Source organism: Meriones unguiculatus, chromosome 5 (assembly GCF_030254825.1).
Source record: "Meriones unguiculatus strain TT.TT164.6M chromosome 5, Bangor_MerUng_6.1, whole genome shotgun sequence".
Lineage (NCBI taxonomy): Eukaryota > Metazoa > Chordata > Mammalia > Rodentia > Muridae > Meriones > Meriones unguiculatus.
This window is the reverse complement of record NC_083353.1, coordinates 77581477-77605013: the sequence shown is the minus strand read 5'-3', so window position 1 is coordinate 77605013 and position 23537 is coordinate 77581477.

Genomic DNA, 23537 nt, shown 5'->3' with positions numbered 1-23537 from the left:
CCCGACTTCAAAAAATTGCTTCCATCGAAAAAACCAGAGAATACAAAAAATTCTCTTCCAACGACATTACCCCAGAAGACAAAAAATTCTTTTCCAACGAAATCACCTGAGAACACAAATATTTGCTTCCAAAGATATCATCCCAGAGCACAACAATTTCGCTTCCAACGAAATCACCCTAGAACACAAAAATTTCCGTTCAAAGAAATCACATGAGAATACAAAGAATTCGCTTCCAACGAATTTACCCCAGAACACAAAAAATTCACTTGCAACGAAATCTCCTGAGAACACAAACATTCGCTTCCAACGAAATCAACCCAGAGTACAAAAAATTCCCTTCCTACGAAATGTCTCCAGAGCACAGAAAACACGCTTCCAACGAAATGACCCACTACTTCAAAAATTTGCTTCCATCGAAAAAACCGGAGAACACAAAAAATTCGCTTCCAACGATATTACCCCAGAACACAAAAAATTCTTCTCCAACGAAATCTCCTGAGAAGACAAATATTCGCTTCCAAAGATATCATTCCAGAGCACAAAAAAATTCTCTTTCAACGAAATCACCCTAGAACACAAAAATTCCCTTTCAACGAAATCACCCGAGAACACAAAAAATTCACTTCCAACAAAATTACTCCAGAACACAAAATTCCCTTTCAACGAAATCACCTGAACCCAAAAAATTCGCTTCCAATGAAATCACCCCAGAGCACAAAAAATTCGCTTCCAACGAAATGACGCCTGAGCACAGAAAACATGCTTCCAACGAAATGACCCCCGACTTCAAAAAATTGCTTCCATCGAAAAAACCAGAGAATACAAAAAATTCTCTTCCAACGACTTTACCCCAGCAGACAAAAAATTCTTTTCCAACGAAATCACCTGAGAACACAAATATTTGCTTCCAAAGATATCATCCCAGAGCACAACAATTTCGCTTCCAACGAAATCACCCTAGAACACAAAAATTTCCGTTCAAAGAAATCACGTGAGAATACAAAGAATTCGCTTCCAACGATATTACCCCAGAACACAAAAAATTCTTCTCCAACGAAATCTCCTGAGAAGACAAATATTCGCTTCCAAAGATATCATCCCAGAGCACAAAAAATTCTCTTTCAATGAAATCACCCTAGAACACAAAAATTCCCTTTCAACGAAATCACCCGAGAACACAAAAAATTCACTTCCAACAAAATTACTCCAGAACACAAAATTCCCTTTCAACGAAATCACCCGAACCCAAAACATTCGCTTCCAATGAAATCACCCCAGAGCACAAAAAATTCGCTTCCAACGAAATGACGCCTGAGCACAGAAAACATGCTTCCAACGAAATGACCCCCGACTTCAAAAAATTGCTTCCATCGAAAAAACCAGAGAATACAAAAAATTCTCTTCCAACAACATTACCCCAGAAGACTAAAAATTCTTTTCCAACGAAATCACCTGAGAACACAAATATTTGCTTCCAAAGATATCATCCCAGAGCACAACAATTTTGCTTCCAACGAAATCACCCTAGAACACAAAAATTTCCGTTCAAAGAAATCACGTGAGAATACAAAGAATTCGCTTCCAACGAAATTACCCCAGAACACAAAAAATTCACTTGCAACGAAATCTCCTGAGAACACAAACATTCGCTTCCAACGAAATCAACCCAGAGTACAAAAAATTCCCTTCCTACAAAATGTCTCCAGAGCACAGAAAACACGCTTCCAACGAAATGACCCACTACTTCAAAAATTTGCTTCCATCGAAAAAACCAGAGAACTCAAAAAATTCGCTTCCAACGATATTACCCCAGAACACAAAAAATTCTTCTCCAACGAAATCTCCTGAGAAGACAAATATTCGCTTCCAAAGATATCATTTTTGAAGTAGGGGGTCATTTCGTTGGAAGCGTGTTTTCTGTGCTCTGGAGTCATTTCTATGGAAGCGAATTTTTTGTGTTCTGGGGTGATTTGGTTGGAAGTGAATATATGTGTTCTCAGAAGATTTCGTTGCAAGCGAATTTTTTGTGTTCTGGGGTGATTTCGTTGAAAGGAAATTTTTGTGTTCTAGGGTGATTTTTTTGGAAGCAAATTTTTTGTACTAGGGAATGATATATTTGGAAGCGAATATTTGTGTTCTCAGGAGATTTCGTTGGAAAAGAATTTTTTGTCTTCTGGGGTAAATTCGTTGGAAGAAAATTTTTTGTGATCTCCGGTCTTTTCGAAGGAAGCAGAGTTTTGAAAGCGAATTTTTTATGTTCTAGGCTGATTTCGTTCCAAGCTTATTTTTTGTGTTCTGGGGTGATTTGGTTGGAAGCGAATATTTTGTCTTCTGTGGTGATTTCGATGGAAGCGAATTTTTTATGTTCTAGGGTGATTTCGTTGGAAGCGAATTTTTTCTACTCTGGAATGATATCTTTTGAAGCAAATATTTGTGTTCTCAACGATATTTCGTTTTCCGTGCTCTCGAGTCATTTCGTTGGAAGCAAATTTTTTGTGCTCTGGGGTGATTTCGTTGGAATCGAATATTTGCGTTCTCAGGAGATTACGTTGCATGCGAATTTTTTGTGTTCTGGGGTGATTTCGTTGGAAGCGAATTTTTTTGTTCTCGGGTGATTTCGTTGGAAGGGAATTTTTGTGCTATAGGGTGATTTCGTTGGAAGCGAATTTTTTGTGCTCTGGGATGATATCTTTGGAAGCGAATGTTTGTGTTCTCAGGAGATTTCGTTGGAAAAGAATTTTTGTCTTCTGGGGTAATATCATTGGAAGAGAATTTTTTGTGTTCTCCAGTTTTTTCGATGGAAGCAAATTTTTGAAGTAGGGGGTCATTTCGTTAGAAGTGTGTTTTCTGTGCTCTGGAGTCATTTCGTTGGAAGCGAATTTTTTGTGCTCTGGGGTGATTTCGTTGGAAGCGAATATTGGTGTTCTCAGGAGATTTCGTTGCAAGTGAATTTTTTGTGTTCTGGGGTAATATCGTTGGAAGAGAACTTTTGTGTTCTCCGGTTTTTTCAATGGGAGTAAATTTTTGAAGTAGGTGGTCATTTCGTTGGAAGCATGTTTTCTGTGCTCTGGAGTTTTTTCGTTGGAAGCGAATTTTTTGTGCTCTGGGTTGGTTTCGTTGGAAGGGAATTTTTTGTGTTTGGGGTGATTTCGTTGGAAGCAAATTTTTCATGCCCCAGGATGTTTTCTTTGGAAGCGAATATTTGTGTTCTCAGGAAATTTCGTTGGAAGCAAATTTTTTGTGTTCTGGGGTAATTTCGTTGGAAGAGAAATTTTTGTGTGCTCAGGATTTTTCGATGGAAGCAAATTTTTAAAGTAGGGAGTCATTTCGTTGGAAGCGTGTTTTCTGTGTTTTGGAGTCATTTCGTTGGAAGTAAATTTTTTGTGTTCTGGGGTGATTTCTTTGGTAGCGAATTTATTGTGTTCTGGGGTAATTTCGTTGGAAGCGAATTTTTTGTGTTATCTGGTGAGTTCGTTGAAAGGGAATTTTTTGTGTTCTAGGGTGATTTATTTGGAATCAAATATTTTGTGTTCTGCTTTGATTTCAATGGAAGCAAATATTTTCTGTTCTGTGGTAATTTCGTTGGGCATAAACTTTTTGTGTTCTCTGGTGATTTCGTTGAAAGGGAATATTTTGTGTTCCAGGGTGATTTCTCTAAAAGGGAATTTTTGTGTGCTAGGGTGATTTCGTTGGAAGGGAATTTTTTGTGCTCTGGGATGATATCTTTTGAATCGAATATTTGTGTTCTCAGGAGATTTCGTTGGAAAAGAACTTTTTCTCTTCTGGGGTAATATCGTTGGAAGAGAATTTTTTGTGTTCTCCGGTTTCTTCAATGGAAGCAAATTTTTGAAGTAAGGGGTCATTTCGTTCGAAACGAGTTTTCTGTGCTCTGGAGTCATTTCGTTGGAAGCGAATATTTTGTGTTCTGGGGAGGTTTTGTTGGAAGCGAATATTTGTGTTCTCAGAAGATTTCGTAGCAAGCGAATTTTTTCTGTTCTCCGGTTTTTTCGATGGAAGTAAATTTTTGAAGTAGGAGGTCATTTCGTTGGAAGCGAATTTTTAGTGTTCTCAGATGATTTCAACGGAAACAAATTTTTGAAGTATGGTATCATTTCGTTCGAAGCGTGTTTTCTGTGCTCTGGAGTCATTCCGTTTAAAAGCGAATTTTTTGTATTCTGGGGTGATTTCGTTGGAAGCGAATTTTTTGTTTTCTCCGGTTTTTTCGATGGAATCAAATTTTTGAAGCAGGGGGTCATTTCATTGGAAGTGTGTTTTCTGTGCTATGGAGTCATTTCGTTGGAAGCGAATTTTTTGTGTTCTGGGGTGATTTCATGGAAGCAAACTTTTTGTGTTCTGGGGTAATTTCGTTGGAAGCGAATTTTTTGTGTTCTGGGGTCATTTCGTTGGAAGCAAATTTTTTGTGTTCTGGGGTAATTTCGTTGGAAGTGAATTTTATGTGTTCTCGGGTCATTTCAATGGAAGCAAATTTTTGAAGTATGGTATCATTTCGTTCGAAGCGTGTTTTCTGTGCTCTGGAGTCATTTCGTTGGAAGCGAATATTTGTGTTCTCAGACGATTTCGTTGCAAGCGACTTTTTTGTGTTCTCCGGTTTTTTCGATGGAAGCAAATTTTTGAAGTAGGGTTTCATTTCGTTGGAAGCCTGTTTTCTGTGCTCTGGAGTAATTTCGTTGGAAAGGAATTTTTTGTGCTTTGGGCTGATTTCTTTGGACGCGAATTTTTTGTGTTCTTGTGTGATTTCGTTGAAAGGGAATTTTTTGTCTTCTAGGGTGATTTTGTTGGAAGCGAATTTTTTGTGTTCTGTGGTGATTTCGATGGAAGCAATTTTTTTCTGTTCTGTGGTAATTTGGTTGGATGTGAATTTTTGGTTTTCTCCTGTTTTTTTGATGGAAGCAAATTTTTGAAGCAGGGGGTCATTTCGTTGGAGGTGTGCTTTGTGTGCTCTGGAGTCATTTCGTTGGAAGCGAATTTTTTGTGCTCTGGGGTGATTTCGTTGGAAGAGAATTTTTTGTTTTCTTGGGTGATTTCTTTAAAAGGGAATTTTTGTGTTCTAGGGTGATTTCGTTGGAAGCGAAATTTTTGTGCTCTGGGATGATATCTTTGGAAGCGAATATTTGTGTTTTCAGGAGATTTCGTTGGAAAAGAACTTTTTCTCTTCTGGGGTAATATCGTTGGAAGAGAATTTTTTGTGTTCTCCGGTTTCTTCAATGGAAGCAAATTTTTGAAGTAAGGGGTCATTTCGTTCGAAACGAGTTTTCTGTACTCTGGAGTCATTTCTTTGGAAGCGAATTTTTTGTTTTCTGAGATGATTTCAACGGAAACAAATTTTTGAAGTATGGTATCATTTCGTTCGAAGCGTGTTTTCTGTGCTCTGGAGTCATTTCGTTGGAAGCGAATATTTTTTGTTCTGGGGAGATTTAGTTGGAAGCGAATATTTGTGTTCTCAGAAGATTTCGTAGCAAGCGAATTTTTTCTGTTCTCCGGTTTTTTCAATGGAAGTAAATTTTTGAAGTAGGAGGTCATTTCGTTGGAAGCGAATTTTTTGTGTTCTCAGATGATATCAACGGAAACAAATTTTTGAAGTATGGTATCATTTCGTTCGAAGCGTGTTTTCTGTGCTCTGGAGTCATTCCGTTTAAAAGCGAATTTTTTGTATTCTGGGGTGATTTCGTTGGAAGCGAATTTTTTGTTTTCTCCGGTTTTTTCGATGTAAGCAAATTTTTGAAGCAGGGGGTCATTTCATTGGAAGTGTGTTTTCTGTGCTATGGAGTCATTTCGTTGGAAGCGAATTTTTTGTGTTCTGGGGTGATTTCATGGAAGCAAATTTTTTGTGTTCTGGGGTAATTTCATTGGAAGCGAATTTTTTGTGTTCTGGGGTCATTTCGTTGGAAGCAAATTTTTTGTGTTCTGGGGTAATTTTGTTGGAAGTGAATTTTATGTGTTCTCGGGTCATTTCAATGGAAGCAAATTTTTGAAGTATGGTATCATTTCGTTCGAAGCGTGTTTTCTGTGCTCTGGAGTCATTTCGTTGGAAGCGAATATTTGTGTTCTCAGACGATTTCGTTGCAAGCGAATTTTTTGTGTTCTCCGGTTTTTTCGATGGAAGCAAATTTTTGAAGTAGGGGGTCATTTCGTTGGAAGCTCGTTTTCTGTGCTCTGGAGTAATTTCGTTGGAAAGGAATTTTTTGTGCTTTGGGCTGATTTCGTTGGATGCGAATTTTTTGTGTTCTTGTGTGATTTCGTTGAAAGGGAATTTTTTGTCTTCTAGGGTGATTTTGTTGGAAGCCAATTTTTTGTGTTCTGTGGTGATTTCGATGGAAGCAATTTTTTTCTGTTCTGTGGTAATTTGGTTGGATGTGAATTTTTGGTTTTCTCCTGTTTTTTTGATGGAAGCAAATTTTTGAAGCAGGGGGTCATTTCGTTGGAGGTGTGCTTTCTGTGCTCTGGAGTCATTTCGTTGGAAGCGAATTTTTTGTGTTCTGGGGTGATTTCGTTGGAAGCGAATTTTTTGTGCTCTGGGGTGATTTGATTGGAAGCTAATATTTGTGTTCTCAGGATATTTCGTTGCAAGCAAATTTTTTGTGTTCTGGGGTAATTTCGTTGGAAGCGAATTTTTTGTGTTCTCCGGTTTTTTCGATGGAAGCAAATTTTTTAAGTAGAGGGTCATTTCTTTGGAAGCGTGTGTTCTGTGCTCTGGAGTCATTTCTTTGGCAGTGAATATTTTGTGCTCTGGGGTGAATACGTTGGAAGCGAATTTTTTCTATTCTTGGGTGATTTCGTTGAAAGTGAATTTTTTATGTTCTACAGTGATTTCTTTGGAAGCGAATTTTTTGTGTTCTCGGGTCATTTCATTGGTATATTGTTTTCTGTCCACTGGAGTCATTTCATTGGAAGCGAAATTTTTGTGTTCTAGGGTGATTTCGTTGAAAGGGAATTTTTGCGTTCTAGGGTGACTTCGTTGGATGCGAATTTTTTGTGCTCTGGGATGATATCTTTGGAAGCGAATATTTGTGTTCTCAGGAGTTTTCGTTGGAAAAGAATTTTTTGTCTTCTGGGGTAATATCGTTGGAAGAGAATTTTTTGTGTTCTCTGGTCTTTTCGATGGAAGCAAATTTTGAAATAGTGTGTCATTTCGTTGGAAGCATGTTTTCTGTGCTCTGGAGTCATTTCGTTGGAAGCGAATATTTTGTATCTGTGGTGATTACATTGGACGTGAATTTTTTGTGTTCTCGGGTGATTTCGTTGAAAGGGAATTTTTTGTGTTCTGGGGTCATCTCTTTGGAAGCCTGTTTTCTGTGCTCTGGAGTCATTTCGTTGGAAGCGTATTTTTTGTGTTCTGGGGTGATTTCGTTGGAAGCGAATTTTTTGTGTTTTGTGGAAATTTTGTTGGAAGCAAATTTTTTGTGTTCTCCGGTTTTCTCGATGGAAGCCAATTTTTGAAGTAGGGGGTCAATTTGTTGGAAGCGTGTTTTCTGTGCTCTGGTGTCACTTGGTTTGAAGAGAAGTTTGGTGCTCTGGAGTGATTTCGTTGGAAGCGATTTTTTTGTGTTCTGTGGTGATTTCGTTGGAAGCGAATTTTGTGAGTTCTGAGGTAATTTCGATAGAAGCGATTTTTTTGTGTCTGGGGTCATTTTGTTGGAAGAGAATTTTTTGTGTTCTGGTGTGATTTCGTTGGAAGCAAATTTTTTGTGTTCTGGGGTGATTTCGTTGAAAGCAAATTTTTTGTGTTCCCAGGTGATTTCAATGGAAGCAAATTTTTGAAGTATGGGATCATTTCTTTGGGAGCATGTATTCTGTGCTCTGGAGTCATTCCGTTTAAAAGCGAATTTTTTGTGTTCTGGGGTGATTTCGTTGGAAGCGAATATTCATGTTCTCAGAAGATTTCGTTGGAAGCGAATTTTTTGTTTTCTCTGTTTTTTTCAATGGAAGCAAATTTTTGAATCAGGGGTTCATTTCGTTGGAAGTGTGTTTTCTATGCTCTGGAGTCATTTCGTTGGAAGCGAATTTTTTGTGTTTTGGGTGATTTCATGGAAGCAAATTTTTAGTGTTCTGGGGTAATTTCGTTGGAAGCAATTTTTTGTGTTCTCGGGTCATTTCAATGGAAGCAAATTTTTGAAGTATGGTATCATTTCGTTCGAAGCGTGTTTTCTATGCTCTGGAGTCATTTTGTTGGAAGCGAATATTTGTGTTCTCAGACGATTTCGTTGCAAGCGAATTTTTTGAGTTCTCAGGTTTTTTCGATGGAAGCAAATTTTTGAAGTAGGGGGTCATTTCGTTGGAAGCTTGTTTTCTATGCTTTGGAGTAATTTCGTTGGAACGGAATTTTTTGTGCTTTGGGCTGATTTCTTTGGAAGCGAATTTTTTGTGTTCTAGCGTGATTTCATTGGAAGCGAATTTTTTGTGTTGTTGGGTTATTTCGATGGAAGCAAATATTTTCTCTTCTGTGGTAATTTCGTTGGACGTGAATTTTTTGTGTTCTCCGGTGATTTCGTTGAAAGGGAATTTTTTTGTGTTCTAGGGTGATTTCGTTGGAAGCGATTTTTTTGTGCTCTGGGATGATTTCTTTGGAAGCGAATATTTGTGTTCCCAGGAGATTTCGTTGGAAGCGATCTTTTTGTGTTCTGGGGTATTTTATTTGGAAGCGAATTTTTTGTGTTCTCGGGTGATTTCGATGGAAGTGAATTTCTTCTGCTCTGGGGTGCTTTGGTTGGAAGCAAATTTTTTGTCTTCTGTGGTGATTTCGATGGAAGCGAATTTTTTATGTTCTACGGTGATTTCGTTGGAAGCGAAGTTTTTGTGTTCTCGGGTCTTTTTGATGGAAGCAAATTTTTGAAATAGGAGGTCATTTCGTTGGAAGTATGTTTTCTGTGCTCTGGAGTCATTTCGTTGGAAGCGAATTTTTAGTGCTCTGAGGTCATTTTGTTGGAAGCAAATATTTGTGTTCTCAGGAGATTTTGTTGCAAGCAAATTTTTTGTGTTCTGCGGTGATTTCGTTGGAAGGGAATTTTTTGTGTTCTTGGGTGATATCGTTGAAAGGGAATTTTTTGTGTTCTGGGATAAATTCATTGGAAGCAAATTTTTTGTGTTCTGGGGTGATTTCGATGGAAGCGAATTTTTTATGTTCTACGGTGATTTCGTTGGAAGCGAATTTTTTGTGTTCTCGGGTGATTTAGTTGGAAGCGAATATTGGTGTTCTAAGGAGATTTCGTTGCAGGCAAATTTTTCGTGCTCTTGGGTGATTTTGTTGGAAGCGAATATTTGTGTTCACAGGAGATTTCATTGCAAGCGAATTTTTTGTGTTCTAGGGTAATTTCTTTGGAAGCGAATTTTTCGTACTCTGGGATCATATCTTTGGAAGGGAATATTTGTGTTCTCAGGAGATTTCGTTGGAAAAGAATTTTTTGTCTTCTGGGGTAATATCGTTTGAATAGAATTTTTTATGTTCTCCGGTTTTTTTGATGGAAGCAAATTTTTGATGTAGGGGGTCATTTTGTTGGAATCGTGTTTTCTGTGCTCTGGAGTCACTTGTTTGGAAGAGAATTTTTTGTGTTCTGGGTTGATTACTTTGGAAGTGAATTTTTTCGTGCTCTGGAGTGATTTCGTTGGAAGCGAATTTTTTGTGTTCTTGGGTGATTTCGTTGAAAACTGATTTTCTGTGTTCTAGCATGATTTCCTTGGAAGCGAATTTTTTGTGTTCCTGGGTGATTTCGATGGAAGCAAATTTTTTCTGTTCTATGGTAATTTTGTTGGATGTGAATCGTTTGTGTTCTCAGGTGATTTCGTCGAAAGGGAATTTTTTGTGTTAGAGGGTGATTTTGTTGGAAGCGAATAATTTTGTACTCTGGAATGATTTGTTTGGAAGCGAATATTTGTGTTTTCAGGAGATTTCGTTGGAAGAAAATTTTTTTGTGTTCTGGGGTAATTTTGTTGGAAGCGAATTATTTGTGTTCCTGGGTGATTTCGATGGAAGCACATTTTTGAAATATTGGGTCATTTCGTGGAAAGCTTGTTTTCTGTGCTCTGGAGTAATTTCGTTGGAAGCAAATTTTTTGTGTTCTGGGGAGATTTCGTTGGAAGCGAATATTTTTGTTCTCAGAAAATTTCGTTGCAAGCGAATTTTTTGTGTTCTGGGGTAATTTCGTTGGAAGCGAATTTTTTATGTTCTCTGGTTTTTCGATGGAAGAAAATTTTTGAAGTAGGGGGTCATTTCGTTGGAATCGTGTTTTCTGTGCTCTGGAGTCATTTCGTTGGAAGGGAATTTTTTGTGCTCTGGGGTGATTTCGATGGAAGCAAATTTTTTCTGTTCTGTGGTAATTTTGTTGGACGTGAATTTTTTGTGTTCTCGGGTGATTTCGTTGAAAGGGAATTTTTTGTGTTCTATGGTGATTTCGTTGGAAGCGAATTTTTTGTGCTCTGGGATGATTTCTTTGGAAGCGAATTTTTTGTGTTCTCGGGTGATTTCGATGGAAGCAAATTTTTGAAGTATGGGGTCATATCGTTGGAAGCATGTTTTCTGTGCTCTGGAGTCATTTCTTTGGAAGCGAATTTTTCGTGCTCTGGGGTGCTTTCGTTGGAAGCGAATTTTTTGTGCTCTGGGATGATTTCTTTGGAAGTGAATATTTGTGTTCTCAGGAGATTTCGTTGGAAAAGAATTTTTTGTCTTCTTGGGTAATCTCGTTGGAAGAGAATTTTTTGTGTTCTCTGGTTTATTCGATGGAAGCAAATTTTTGAATTAGGGGGTCATTTCGTTGCAAGCATGTTTTCTGTGCTCTGGAGTCATTTCTTTGGATGCGAATTTTTTGTGCTTTGGTGTGATTTCGCTGGAAGCGAATATTTGTGTTCTCAGGAGATTTCATTGCAAGCGAATTTTTTGTGTTCTGGGGTAATTTCGTTGGAAGCGAATTTTTTGTGTTCTCGGGTGATTTCGATGGAAACACATATTTGAAATAGGGGGTCATTTCGTTGGAATCGTGTTTTCTGTGCTCTGGAGTCCTTTCGTTGGAAGCGAATTTTTTGTGTTCTCGGGTGATTTCGATGGAAGCAAATATATGAAATGGGGGACATTTCGTTGGAATCGTGTTTTCTGTGCTCTGGAGTCCTTTCGTTGGAAGGGAATATTTTGTGCTCTGGAGTGATTTTGTAGGAAGCAATTTTTTGTGTTCTCGGGTGATTTCATTGAAAGGGGATTTTTGCGTTCTAGGGTGATTTCATTGGAAGCGAAATTTTTGTGCTCTGGGACGATTTCGTTGGAAGCGAATATTTGTGTTCTCAGGAGATTTCATTGCAAGCGAATTTTTTGTGTTCTGGGTTGATTTCATTGGAAGCGAATTTTTTGTGTTCTCGGGTGATTTCTTTGAAAGGAAATTTTGTGTTTTCGGGTGATTTATTTGAAAAAGCTAATTTTTTGTGTTGTAGCGTGAGTTCGTTGCAAGCAAATTTTTTTTTATTCTGGGGTGATTTCGATGGAAGCAAATTTTTTTCTGTTCTGTGATAATTTCGTTGGACGTGAATTTTTTGTGTTATCGGGTGCTTTCATTGAAAGCGAATATATGTGTCCTCAGAAGATTTCGTTGAACGCGAATTTTTTGTGCTCTGGGGTGATTTCTTTGGAAGCGAATATTTGTGTTCTCAGGAGATTTCGTTGCAAGCGAATTTTTTGTGTTCTGGGGTAATTTCGTTGGAAGCGTATTTTTGTGTTCTCCGGTTTTTTCGATGGAAGCGAATTTTTTAAGTAGGGGGTCATTTCGTTTGAAGCGTGTTTTCTGTGCTCTGGAGTCATTTCGTTGGAAGCGAATTTTTTGTGTTCTCTGGTGATTTCGATGGAAGCAAATTTTTGAAGTATGAGATCATTTTGTTGAAAGCATGTTTTCTGTGCTCTGGAGTAATTTCGTTGGAAGCGAATTTTTTGTGTTCTGGTGTGATTTCGTCGGAAGCAAATTTTTGTGTTCTCAGAAAATTTCGTTGCAAGCGAATTTTTTGTGTTCTGGGGTAATTTCGTTGGAAGCGAATATTTGTGTTCTCAGAAATTTTCGTTGCAAGCGAATTTTTTTGTTCTGGGGTGATTTCGTTGGAAGCGAATATATGTGTTCTCAGAAAATTTCGTTGCAAGCGAATTTTTGTGTTCTGGGGTAATTTATTTGAAAGCGAATTTTTTATGTTCTCCGGTTTTTCGATGGAAGCAAATTTTTTAAGTAGGGGGTCATTTCGTTGGATTCGTGTTTTATGTGCTCTGGAGTCATTTCTTTTGAAGAGAATTTTTTGTGCTCAGGGGTGATTTCATTGAACGCTAATTTTTTGGGTTCTAGCGTAATTTCTTTGGAAGAGAATTTTTTGTGTTCTCAGGTGATTTCGATGGATGCAAATTTTTTCTGTTCTGTGGTAATTTCGTTGGACGTGACTTTTTTGTGTTCTCAGGTGATTTTGTTGAAAGGAAATTTTTTGTGTTCTAGGGTGAATTCTTTGGAAGCGAATTTTCTGTGCTCTGGAGTCATTTCGTTGGAAGCTATTTTTTTGTGTTCTCGGGTGATTTCGTTGAAAGGGAATGTTTTGTGTTCTAGGGTGATTTCGTTGGCAGCTAATTTTTTGTGTTCAGGGGTGATTTCGATGGAAGCAAATTTTTGAAGTATGGGGTCATATCATTGGAAGCGTATTTTCTGTGCTCTGGAGTCATTTCTTTGGAAGCGAATTTTTCGTGCTCTTGGGTGATTTCGTTCGAAGGGAATTTTTTGTGCTCTGGGATGATATCTTTGGAAGCGAATATTTGTGTTCTCACGAGATTTCGTTTGAAAAGAAGTTTTTGTCTTCTGGGGTAATATCATTGGAAGAGAATTTTTTGTCTTCTGTGGTGATTTCGATGGAAGCTATTTTTTTTTTGTTCTATGGTGTTTTCATTGGAAGCGAATTTTTTGTGTTCTTGGGTGATTTCATTGAAAGGGAATTTTTGTGTTCTAGGGTAATTTCGTTGGAAGCGAATTTTTTGTGCTCTGGGACGATTTCGTTGGAAGCGAATTTTTGTGTTCTCAGGAGATTTCATTGCAAGCGAATTTTTTGTGTTCTGGGGTGATTTCATTGGAAGCGAATTTTTTGTGTTCTCACGTGATTTCTTTGAAAGGAAATTTTGTGTTTTCGGGTGATTTCGTTGAAAAAGCTAATTTTTTGTGTTCTAGCGTGATTTCGTTGGAAGCAAATTTTTTTTATTCTGGGGTGATTTCGATGGAAGCAAATTTTTTTCTGTTCTGTGATAATTTCGTTGGACGTGAATTTTTTGTGTTATCGGGTGCTTTCGTTGGAAGCGAATTTTTCTGTACTCTGGGATGATTTCTTTGGAAGCGAATATTTGTGTTCTCAGGAGATTTCATTGGAAAAGAATTTTTTGTCTTCTGGGGTAATCTCGTTGGAAGAGAATTTTTTGTGTTCTCCGGTTTATTCGCTGGAAGCAAATTTTTGAAGTAGGGGGTCATTTCGTTGCAAGCGTGTTTTCTGTGCTCTGGAGTCACTTCGTTGGATGCGAATTTTTTGTGCTTTGGTGTGATTTCGCTGGAAGCGAATATTTGTGTTCTCAGGAGATTTCGTTGCAAGCGAATTTTTTGTGTTCTGAGGTGATTTCGTTGGAAGTGAATTTTTTGTGTTCTCAGGTGATTTCGATGAAAACAAATTTTTGAAGTAGGGGGTCATTTCGTTGGAAGCGTGTTTTCTGTGCTCTGGAGTCATTTCCTTTCAAGGGAATTTTTTGTGCTCTCGGGTGATTTCATTGCAAGTGAATTTTTTGTGTTCTCGGGTGATTTCGTTGAAAAAGCTAATTTTTTGTGTTCTAGCATGATTTGGTTGGAAGCAAATTTTTTGTATTATGGGGTGATTTCGATGAAAGCAAATTTTTCTGTTCTGTGATAATTTCGTTGGACGTGAATTTTTTGTGTTATCGGGTGCTTTCGTTGGAAGCGAATTTTTTTGTACTCTGGGATGATTTCTTTGGAAGCGAATATTTGTGTTCTCAGGAGATTTCATTGGAAAAGAATTTTTTGTCTTCTGGGGTAATATCGTTGGAAGAGAATTTTTTGTGTTCTCCGGTTTTTTTGATTAAAGGAAATTTTTGAAGTAGGGGGTCATTTCGTTGCAAGCGTGTTTTCTGTGCTCTGGAGTCATTTCGTTGCAAGAGAAATTTTTGTGTTCTGGGGTGATTTCAAAGGAAGCCAATATTTGTGTTCTCGGGTGATTTTGTTGGAAGGGAATTTTTGTACTCTGGGGTGATTTCTTTGGAAGCAAATTTTTTGTGCTAAGGGTGATTTCTTTGGAAGCGAATATTTGTGTTCTTAGGTGATTTCGTTGGAAGCAAATTTTTTTTTCTTCTGGGGTAATATCGTTGGAAGCGAATTTTTTGTGTTCTGGGGTGATTTCGTGGAAGGCGAATTCTTTGTGTCTCCGGTTTTTTCGAATGAAGCAAATTTTTGAAATAGGGGGTCATTTCGTTGGAAGCGTGTTTTTTTACGTGCTCTGGAGTCTTTTCGTTGGACGTGAATTTTAGTGTTTTGCGGTGATTTCGATGGAAGCGAAATTTTTGTTTTCTAGGGTCATTTTACTGGAAGTGTGTTTTCTGTGATCTGGAGTCATTTCGTTGGATGTGAATTTTTTGTGTTCTAGGATGATTTCTTTGGAAGCGAATTTTTTGTGTTCTCAGGTGATTTCGTTGGTAGCATTTTTTCTTTGTTCTGGAGTCTTTTCGTTCGATGTGAATTTTTGTGGTTTGCAGTGATTTCGATGGAAGCGAAATATTTGTTTTCTGGGGTCATTTCATTGGAAGTGTGTTTTCTGTGCTCTGGAGTCATTTCGTTGGATGCGAATTTTTTGTGTTCTAGGATGATTTCGTTGGAAGCGAATTTTTTGTTTTCTCGAGTGATTTTGTTGGTAGCGTTTTTTCTGTGTTCTGGAGTCATTTCTTTGGAAGCGAAATTTTTGTGTTCTGCGGTGATTTCTTTGGGAACAAATTTTTTGTGTTCTGGGGTGATTTTGTTGGAAGCGAATTTTTGTGTTCTGGGGTGATTTCTTTGGAAGCAAAGTTTTGTGTTCTGGGGTGATTTCGATGGAAGCGAAATTTTTGTGTTCTGGGGTGATTTCGATGGAAGCAAATTTTTTCTGTTCTGGGGTAATTTCGGTGTTAGCAAATATTTGTGTTCTTGGGTGATTTTGTTGGAAGGGAATTTTTTGTGCTCTGGGTTGATTCGGTTGGAAGCAATTTTTTTCTATTCTGGGTTAATTTTTTTGGATGCGAATTTTTTGTGTTCTTCGGTTTTCGTCGGAAGCGAATATTTGTTTTCTCAGGAGATTTCGTTGCAAGCTATTTTTTTGTGTTTTGGGGTAATTTCATTGGAAGCTAATTTTTTGTGTTAGCTGGTTTTTTCGATGGAAGAAAATTTTTCAAGTAGGGGGTCATTTCGTTGGAAGCATGTTTTCTGTGCTTTGGAGTCTTTTCGTTGGAGGTGAATTTTTGTGTTTTGCGGTGATTTCGATGGAAGCGAATTTTTTATGTTCTAGGGTGATTTCGTTGTTAGCGAAATTTTTGTTTTCAGGTTCATTTCATTGGAAGCGTGTTTTCTGTGCTCTGGAGTCATTTCGTTGGAAGCGAATTTTTTATGTTCTCCGGTTTTTTCGATGGAAGCAAATTTTGGAGTTAGGGGGTCATTTCGTTGGAAGCGTGTTTTCTGTGCTCTGGAGTCATTTCGTTCGAAGGGAATTTTTTGTGCTCTGGGGTGATTTCATTGAAAGCTAATTTTCGATGGAAGAGTATTTTTTCTGTTCTGTGATAATTTCGCTGGATATGAATTTTTTGTGTTATCAGATGATTTCGTTGAAAGGGAATTTTATGTGTTCTTGGTTGATTTCGTAGGAAGCGAATTTTTTTGTGCTCTGGGATGATTTCTTTGGAAGCGAATATTTGTGTTCGCAGGAGATTTCGTTGAAACGAATTTTTTGTGTTCTGGGGTAATTTCGTTGGAAGCGAATTTTTTGTGCTCTGGGATTATAACTTTGGAAGCGAATGTTTGTGTTCTGATGTAATTACGTTGGAAGAGAATGTTTTGTGTTTTGTGGTGATTTCATTGGAAGCGTGTTTTCTGTGCTCTGGAGTCCTTTCGTTGGAAGCGAACATTTATGTTCTCAGGAGATTTCATTGCAAGCGAATTTTTTGTGCTCTGGGGTGATTTCATTGGAAGCGAATTTTTTGTGTTCTCGGGTGATTTCGTTGAAAAAGATAATTTTTTGTGTTCTAGCATGATTTCGTTGGAAGCGAATTTTTTGTGTTCTGGTGTGATTACATTGGGAACGAATATTTCGTCCCCTGTGGTGACTACGATAGAAGCAAATTTTTTCTCTCCTGGTGTAATTTCGTTGAAAGGGAATTTTTTGTGTTCTAGGATGATTTTGTTGATATCGAATTTTTTGTGCTTTAGGGTGATTTCGTTGGAAGCGAATTTTTTGTGCTTTGGGGTGATTTCGTTGGAAGCAAATGTTTTCTGCTCTGGGATAATTTCGTTGGACGAGAATATTTTTAAGTATGGGGTGATTTCGTTAGAAGCGTGTTTTCTGTGCTCAGGAGTCATTTCGTTGGAAGCGAATGTTTTACGTTCTGGGGTGATTTCGTTGGAAGCGAATTTTTTGTGTTCTCGGGTGATTTAATGGAAGCAAATGTTTGAAGTAGGGGGTCATTTCGTTCAAATCGTGTTTTCTAGCTATGGAGTCATTTCGTTGAAAGCAAATTTTTTGTGTTCTGGGGTAATTTCATTGGAAGCAAATTTTTTGTTTTCTCGGGTGATTTTGTTGAAAGCCAATTTTTTGTGTTCCAGGGTGATTTCGTTGGAAACGAATTTTTTGTGCTCTGGGGCGATTTTCTTGGAAGAGTATTTCTTGTGTTCTGGGGTAATTTTGTTGTAATCGAATTTTTTGTGCTCTGGGGTGATTTAGTTGAAAGAAAAAGATTTTGTTCTGGGGTGATTTTGTTGGAAGCGAATTTTTTTGAAGTATGGGGTTCTTTCCTTGGTAGGGTGTTTTCTGTTCTCTAGAGTCGTTTCTTTGGAAGCGAATTTTTTGTGCTTTAGGGTGATTTCATTGGAAGCTAATATTTGTGTTCCCGGGTAATTTCGTTAGAAACGAATTTTTTCTGTTCTCGGGTGATTTCGATGGAAGCAAATTTTTAGTGTTCTGGGTTGATTTCGTTGGAAGCGAATTTTTTGTGTTCTGGGGCAATTTAGTTGGAAGTGAATTTTTTTGAAGTATGGGGTGATTTCATTGGAAGCGTGTTTTCTGTGCTCTGGAGTCATTTCTTTGGAATCAAATTTTTTGTGCTCTGGGGTGATTTCGTTGGAGGCGAATTCTTTGTGTCTCCGGTTTTTTCGAATGAAGCAAATTTTTGAAATAGGGGGTCATTTCGTTGGAAGCGTGTTTTCTGTGCTCTGGAGTCTTTTTATTGGATGTGAATTTTTGTGTTTTGTGGTGATTTCGATGGAAGCGAAATTTTTGTTCTCTGGGGTCATTTCATTGGAAGCATGTTTTCTGTGCTCTGGAGTCATTTCTTTGGAAGCGAATTTTTTGTGTTCTCAGGTGATTTCGTTGAAAGCGAATTTTTTATGTTCTAGGGTGATTTTGTTGGAAGCAAATTTTTTGTGCTCAGGAGGGCTTTAGTTGGAAGCGTGTTTTCTGTGCTCTGGAGTCATTTCTTTGGAAGCAAATTTTTTGTGCTCTGGGGTGATTTTGTTGGAAGCAAATTTTTTGTGTTCTCTGTTTTTTTCAATTGAAGCAAATTTTTGAAGTAGGGGGTCTTTCGTTGGAAGCGTGTTTTCATTGCTCTGGAGTCATTTGTTGGAAGCCAATTTTTTGTGCTCTGGGGTGATTTCTATGGAAGCAAATTTTTTGTGTTCTCTGGTGATTTCATTGAAATCGAATATTTGTGTTCCCAGGTGATTTCATTGGAAGCGAATTTTTTGTCTTCTGGGGTAATATCGTTGGAAGAGAATTTTTTCTGTTCTCCGGTTTTTTCGATGGAAGCAAATTTTTGCAATACGGGGTCATTTCGTTGGAAGCATGTTTTCTGTGCTCTGGAGTCACTTCGTTGGAAGCGAATTTTTTGTGCTCTGGGGTGATTTCGTTGGAAGCGAATTTTTTGTGTTCTCTGGTGATTTCATTGAAATCGAATATTTGTGTTCCCAGGTGATTTCATTGGAAGCGAATTTTTTGTCTTCTGGGGTAATATCGTTGGAAGAGAATTTTTTCTGTTCTCCGGTTTTTTCGATGGAAGCAAATTTTTGCAATACGGGGTCATTTCGTTGGAAGCATGTTTTCTGTGCTCTGGAGTCACTTCGTTGGAAGCGAATTTTTTGTGCTCTGGGGTGATTTCGTTGGAAGCGAATTTTTTGTGTTCTCACGTGATTTCGTTGAAAGGGAATTTTTGCGTTCTAGGGTGATTTCGTTGGAAGCAAATATTTTGTGCTCTGGGATGATATTTTTGGAAGCAAATATTTGTGTTCTCAGGAGATTTCGTTGGAAAAGAATTTTTTGTATTCTGGGGTAATATCGTTGGAAGAGAATTTTTTGTGTTCTCCGGTTTTTTTGATCGAAGCAAATTTTTGAAGTATGGGGTCATTTCGTTTGTAGCGTGTTTTCTGTGCTCTGGAGCCGTTTCTTTGGAAGCGAATTTTTTGTGTTCTGGGGTGATTTCTTTGGAAGCGAATTTTTTGTGTTCTGTTGTAATTTCGTTGGAAGCGAATTTTTTGTGCTTTGGTGTGATTTCGTTGGAAGCGAATTTCTTGTGTTCTGGGGTATTTTAGTTGGAAGCTAATTTTTTGTGTTTTAAGGTGATTTCGATGGAAGCAAATTTTTGAAGTATGGGTAATTTCATTGGAAGCGAATTTTTTTGTGTTCTTGGTGATTTCGGTGGTCCCGAATTTCTTGTGTTCTGGGTAGATGTCGTTGGAAGCGAATTTTTTGTGTTCTGGGGTAAGTACGTTGGAAGCAAATTTTTTGTGTTTTGGGGTGATTTCGTTGGAAGCATGTTTTCTGTACATTGGAGTCATTTCCTTGGAAGCAAATTTTTTGTGTTCTGGGGTGATTTTGTTGGAAGCCAATTTTTTGTGTTCTAGGGTGATTTCTTTGGAAGCAATTTTTTTGTGCTCTGCGGGAATTTCTTTGGAAGCGAATTTTTTTGTGTTCTGGGTGATTTCGATGGAAGTAAAAATTTTCCGTTCTGGGGTAATTTCGTTGGAAGCCAATATTTGTGTTCTCGGGTGATTTTTTTGGAAGGGAATTTTTTGTGCTCAGGCTTGATTTGGGTGGAAGTAAATTTATCTATTCTGGGGTAATTTCTTTGGAAGCATATTTTTTTCTGTTCTCGGGTGATTTGGATAGAAGCTCATTTTTTGTGTTCTGGGTTGATTTTGTTGGAAGCGAATTTTTTGTGCTCTTGGGTGATTTCATTGGAAGCATGTTTTCTGTGTTTTGGAGTCATTTCGTTGGAAGGGAAATTTTTATGTTCTGTGTGATTTCTTTGGATGCGAATTTTTTGTGTTCTGGGTTGATTTGTTTGGACACGAATTTTTTGTGTTCTCAGGTGATTTCGTTGAAAGTGAATTTTTTTTTTTTTTGCCTTTCGTAAATTCGTTGGAAGCGAATTTTTTGTGCTCTGGGTTGATTTCTTTGGAAGGGAATATTTGTGTTCTCAGGAGATTTCGTTGGAAGCGAATTTTTTGTGCTTTAGGGTGATTTCATTGGAAGCTAATATTTGTGTTCCCGGGTAATTTCGTTAGAAACGAATTTTTTCTGTTCTCGGGTGATTTCGATGGAAGCAAATTTTTAGTGTTCTGGGTTGATTTCGTTGGAAGCGAATTTTTTGTGTTCTGGGGCAATTTAGTTGGAAGTGAATTTTTTTGAAGTATGGGGTGATTTCATTGGAAGCGTGTTTTCTGTGCTCTGGAGTCATTTCTTTGGAATCAAATTTTTTGTGTTCTGGGGTGATTTCGTTGGAAGCGAATTTTTTGTGTTCTTAGGTGATTTCGATGGAAGCAAATTTTTGAAGTATGGGCTCATTTCGTTGAAAGCGAATTTTTTGTGCTTGGTGTGATTTTGTTGGAAGGAATTTTTTGTGCTCTGGGGTGATTTCTTTGGAAGCGTGTTTTCTGTGTTTTGGAGTCATTTCGTTGGAAGGGAAATTTTTGTGTTCTGAGTGATTTCTTTGGATGCGAATTTTTTGTGTTCTGGGTTGATTTCATTGGACACGAATTTTTTGTGTTCTCAGGTGATTTCGTTGAAAGTGAAATTTTTTTCCTTAGGGATTATTTCGTTGGAAGCGAATTTTTGGTGCTCTGGGGTGATTTCTTTGGAAGCGAATATTTGTGTTCTCAGGAGATTTCGTTGGAAAAGAATTGTTTGGTTTTAGGGTGATTTCATTGGAAGCTAATATTTGTGTTCCCGGGTGATTTCGTTAGAAGCGAACTTTTTCTGTTCTCGGGTGATTTCGATGGAAGCAAATTTTTTGTGTTCTGGGTTGATTTCGTTGGAAGCGAATTTTTTGTGTTCTGGGGCAATTTAGTTGGAAGTGAATTTTTCTGAAGTATGGGGTGATTTCATTGGAAGCGTGTTTTCTGTGCTCTGGAGTCATTTCTTTGGAAGCAAATTTTTTGTGTTCTGGGGTGATTTCCTTGGAGGCGAATTTTTGTGTTCTGGGGTAATTTCTTTGGAAGCGAATATTTGTCTTCTCAGGAGATTTCTTTGCAAGCGAATTTTTTGTGTTCTGGGGTAATTTCGTTGGAAGCGAATTTTTGGTGTTCTTGGGTAATTTCGATGGAAGCAAATTTTTGAAGTATGGGATCATTTCGTTGGAAGCGTGTTTTCTGTACTCTGGAGTCATTTCGTTGGCAGCGAATTTTTTGGGCTCTGCGGTGATTTCTTTGGAAGCGAATATTTTGTGTTCTCGGGTGATTTCGTTGAAAGCGAATTTTTTATGTTCTAGGGTAATTTCGTAAAAGCGAATTTTTTGAGCTCTGGGGTGATTTGGTTGGAAGTGAATTTTTTGTCTTCTGTGGTGATTTCGATGGAAGCGAATTTTTTATGTTCTAGGGTAATTTCATTTGAAGCTTGTTTTCTGTGCTCTGGAGTCATTTCGTTGGAAGCGATTTTTTTGTGCTCTGCGGTGATTTCGTTGGAAGCGAAATTTGTGTTCTCTGGGGATTTCGATGGAAGCGAATTTTTGAAATATGGGGTCATTTCATTGGAATTATGTTTTCTGTGCTCTGGAGTCATTTCTTTGGAAGCGAATTTTTATGCTCTGTGGTGATTTCGTTGGAAGCGAATTTTTTGTGTTCTCAGGTGATTTCGTTGAAAGGGAATTTTTGTGTTCTAGGGTGATTTAATTGGAAGCAATTTTTTTCTAATCTGGGATGATATCTTTGGAAGTGAATATTGGTGTTCTCAGGAGATTTCCTGGGAAAAGATTTTTTTTGTCTTCTGGGGTAATATCTTTAAAAGAGAATTTTTTGTGTTACGGTCTTTTCGATGGAAGCAAATTTTTGAAGTAGGGGGTCATTTCATTGGAAGCGTGTTTTCTGTGCTCTGGAGTCATTTCTTTGGAATCGAATTTTTTGTGCTCTGCGGCGATTTCTTTGTAAGCGAATATTTGTGTTCTCAGGAGATTTCGTTGGAAGTGAATTTTTTTGTGTTCTGGGGTGATTTTGATGGAAGCAAATTTTTTGAAGTATGTGGTCCTTGCGTTGGAAGCATGTTTTCTGTGCTCTGGAGTCATTTCGATGAAAGCGAATTTTTTGTGCTCTGCGGTGATTTCCTTGGAAGCGAATATTTTCTTCTCAGGAGATTTCGTTGCTAGCAAATTTTTTGTGTTCTCGGGTGATTCCTTTGGCAGCGAATATTTGTGTTCTCAGAAGATTTCGTTGCAAGCGAATTTTTTGTGTTCTCCGGTTTTTTGGATGGAAGTAAATTTTTGAAGTATGGGGTCATTTCTTTTGAAGCATGTTTTCTGTGCTCTGGAGTCATTTCGTTGGAAGGGAATTTTTTTTTGCTCTGGGGTGAATTTGTTTGAAGCGAATATTTGTGTTCTTAGGAGATTTCATTGCAAGCGAATTATTTGTGTTCTTAGGTGATTTCGTTGAAAGGGAATTTTTTGTGTTCTCGGGTGATTTCGTTGAAAGGGAATTTTTTGTGTTCTAGGGAGATTTCGTTGGAAGCGAATTTTTTGGTGCTCTGCGATGATTTCTGTGGAAGCGAATATATGTGTGCTCAGAAGATTTCGTTGCAAGCGAATTCTTTGTGTTCTGGGGTAATTTCGTTGGAAGCGAATTTTTTGTGTTCTTGGGTGATTTCGATGGAAGCAAATTTTTGAAGTATGGGGTCATTTCGTTGGAAGCGTGTTTTCTGTGCTCTGGAGTATTTCGTTGGCAGCGAATTTTTTGTGCTCTCGGGTGATTTCGTTGGAAGCGAATATTTTGTGTTCGCGGGTGATTTCGTTGAAAGCGAATTTTTTATGTTCTAGGGTAATTTCGTAAAAGTGAATTTTTTGAGCTCTGGGGTGATTTGGTTGGAATCGAATTTTTTTATCTTCTGTGGTGATTTTGAAGGAAGCGAATTTTTAATGTTCTAGGGTGATTTCGTTGGAAGCGAATTTTTTGTGTTCTGGGGTAATTTCATTTGAAGCTTGTTTTCTGTGCTCTGGAGTCATTTCGTTGGAAGCGAATTCTTTGTGCACTGGGGAGATTTCATTGGAAACGAATTTTTTGTCTTCTGTGGTGATTTCCATGGAAGCGAATTTTTTATGTACTTGGGTGATTTCGTTGGAATAATTTTTGTGTTCTGGATTCATTTTTTTGGAAGCGTGTTTTCTGTGCTTCGGAGTCATTTTGGTGGAAGCAAATTTTTTCTGCTCTGGGGTGATTTCTTTGGAAGGGATTTTTTTTGTTCTAGGGTGATTTCGTTGGGAGCGAAATTTTGTGCTCTGGGATGATATCTTTGGAAGAGAATATTTGTGTTCTCAGGAGATTTTGTTGGAAAAGAATATTTTGTCTTCTGGGGTAATATGGTTGGAAGCGAATTTTTTGTGTTCTCGGGTTTTTTCGATGGATGCAAATTCTTGAAGTAGGGGGTCATTTCGTTGGAAGCATGTTTTCTGTGCTCTGGAGTCATTTCATTGGAAGCGATTTTTTTGTGCTCCGCGGTGATTTCGTTTGAAGCGAATATTTGTGTTCTCAGGAGATTTCGTTGCAAGCGAACTCTTTGTGTTCTGGGGTAATTTCGTTGGAAGCGAATTTTTTGTGTTCTCGGGTGATTTCGTTGAAAGCGAATTTTTTATGTTCTATGGTGATTTCTTTGGAAGTGATTTTTTTTGTCTTCTGGGGTCCTTTCATTGGAAGCGTGTTTTCTGTGCTCTGCAGTCATTTCATTGGAACCAATTTTTTTGTGTTCTGGGGTGATTTCGTTGGAAGTGAATATTTTGTGTTCTGGGTTGATTTCTTTGGAAGCGAATTTTTTTG